The sequence below is a fragment of the Indicator indicator genome, chromosome Z (assembly GCF_027791375.1).
Source record: "Indicator indicator isolate 239-I01 chromosome Z, UM_Iind_1.1, whole genome shotgun sequence".
NCBI lineage: Eukaryota > Metazoa > Chordata > Aves > Piciformes > Indicatoridae > Indicator > Indicator indicator.
Genome location: NC_072053.1, coordinates 9,150,102 through 9,152,725, shown reverse-complemented (window position 1 = coordinate 9,152,725; position 2,624 = coordinate 9,150,102).

Sequence of the window (2,624 nt, the reverse complement as noted above, 5' to 3'; positions counted from 1 at the left end):
ATTTTCCTTAAATTTTCCGTAAATTTCCTTAAATGTTCTTGGTGCCAAATTACTGGTGCCTTAAGATTTCCGTTAAATTTCATTGTCCTTGCCTTACCTTAATTGCCTTTCCTGGCCCGATTTAGGGCCGGTCCGGTATGGCCTGTGTCCTTTTAAGGGCCGGCCGGTCCGTTAATATGGTCCGGGCCTTGGTCCTTAAAGATTGTCCTTTCCTAAAATTGCCGTTCCTGCCTAAAATTCCTTAAATGTGGCCTGAAAATTTCCTTAAATTTGCCGTAAATTGCCGTGAGCCTGAAAGTGTGCCTTAAATAGTGTGCCTTAATGGCGCCTGTCTTAAATGTTCCTGTTAAAGTGATGCCGGATAGTCCGTAAATGTTTCCGTAAAATTCCTTTCCTTAAAGTGCCTTTCCTTAGAATTTCCTGTTACTTGACGTTAATTTCCTTCCTTAAATTTCCGTTTCCTTAAGTGTGTCAGTTTCCTTTCCGGAAATTTCCTGAAATTGCCTTGGCAGTTCCTGTCCTGAAATTGCCTTGAAATTGCCTGTTCCTTGCCTGTCCTTTCCGGTCCTTGCCTGTGCCGTTCCGTTCCTTTCCTTTCCTTCTTTCCGTTTCCTTTCCTTTCCTGTCTTGCCTTGCCTTTCCTTGTGCCTTTCCTTCCTTTTCCGGCCTTTTCCTTCCTTTCGTTAAATGGTCCGGCCTTTGCAGGAAAAGTTCCGGTCCATGCCGGAAAAGTGCCTGCCGTGACCGGAAAAGGGCCGTGCCTGGCAGGGTACGTAAATTCCTTTCCTTTGAATTTTCCTTTCCCTTTCCTTTGCCTTTGCCTGTCCTTCCTTTCCTTGTCCTTTCCTTTCCTTTCGCGTTCCTTTCCTTTCCTTCGATTGCCTTTCCTGGTTCCTTCTTTCCGTTCCGTTCCTGTCCAGGCCTTTCCTTTCCTATTCCGTGCCTTTCCTTTCCTGGTCCTTTACGTTTCCTTTCCTTTCCTTTCGCTTTCCTTGCCTTGCCTTTTCCGTTCCTTTCCGGTCCTGGCCGTTCCTTTCCTGTTCCTTTCCTTTTCTTTCCTGTAAAGCTGCCTTTCGTGCCGTAAGTTGTCCTGTCCTGTGCCTTAATTTTCCCCCCACCTCCTAATACTCCCCGCCCCCCACCGCTGCCACACCCTCCACCCACCGCCCCTGCCCCCACCCCCCCGCCCCAACCCCCCCACTCTCAAACCCCCCATCCCCCTCCCCTCCCTCTGCGATTTCCCACCCGAAGCCAGTGACGGGAATGTACTTCCGGGAAGGTAAGTGAATGGTAAGAAGGATATTGTGACTTGACGGTTATCGGGAGTGAAGGGAATTGGTAAGGTGAAGGGAAAGGAAGGGAAGGAAGGGAAGGGAGGAAGGGAAGGGAGGGAAGGGAAAGGGAAGGGAAGGGAAGGGAGGGAAGGGAAGAAGGGAGAGGAAGGGAAGGGAGAGGGAAGGGAAGGGAAGGAAGGGAAGGGAAGGAAGGAGGGAAGGGAAGGGAGGAAGGGAAGGAAGGGAAGGGAAGGGAAGGGAGGAAGGGAGGGGGAAGGAAGGGAAGGAAGGAAGGGAAGGGAAGGGAAGGGAGGGAAGGGAGGAAGGAAGGAGGAGGGAAGGAAGGAAGGAGGGAAGGGAAGGAAGGGAAGGAAGGGAGGGAAGAGGAAGGGAAAGGAGGGAAGGGGAGGGGAAGGAAGGGAAGGGAAGGGGAGGAAGGAAGGGAGGGAAGGAAGGAGGGAGAGGAAGGGAAGGGAAGGAGGGAAGGGAAGGAAGGAAGGGAAGGAAGGAGGGAAGGGAAGGAAGGAAGGAAGGGAAGGGAGGGAAGGAAGGGAAGGGAGGGAAGGAAAGGGAAGGGAAGGGGAAGGGAAGGAAGGGAAGGGAGGGGAAGGGAAGGGAAGGGAAGGGGAAGGAAGGGAAGGAAGGGGGAGGGAAGGGAAGGGAAGGAAGGGAAAGGGAAGAGGAAGGGAAGGGAAGGAGGGAAGGGGAGGAAGGGAAGGGGGAAGGAAGGGAGGGAAGGAAGGAGGAGGAAGGGAGGGGAAGGGAAGGGAGGAGGGAAGGGAGGGAAGGAAGGAAGGGAGAGGAGGGAAGGAGGGGGAAGGGAAGGAGGGAAGGGGAAGGAAGGGAGGGAAGGGAAGGGAGGAGGAAGGAAGGGAGGAAGGGGAAGGAAGGGAGGGAAGGGAAGGAGAGGGAAGGGAGGGGAAGGGAAGGGAGGGAGGAAGGAGGGAAGGGGAAGGAAGGAAGGAGGAAGGGAAGGGAAGGAGGGAAGGGAGGAGGAAGGGGAAGGAAGGAAGGGAGGGAAGGGGAGAGGGAAGGAAGGGGAAGAGGAGGGGAAGGAAGGGAGGGAGAGGAAGGGAGGAAGGGGAAGGGAAGGGGAGGGGAAGGAAGGGAAGGGAAGGAAGGAAGGGAGGGAAGGGAAGGGAAGGGAGGGAAGGGAAGGGAGGAGGAAGGGAGGGAAGGGAAGGGAAGGGGGAGGGAAGGGAAGGGGAGGGAGGGAAGGGAAGGGGAGGGAGGGGAGAGGGAGGGAAGGGAGGGAAGGGAGGGAAGGGGAGGGAGGGAGGAGGGAAGGGGGAAGGGAGGGGAGAAGGGAAGGGAGGGAAGGGAGGGAGGGGGAAGGAAGGGGAGGGGAAG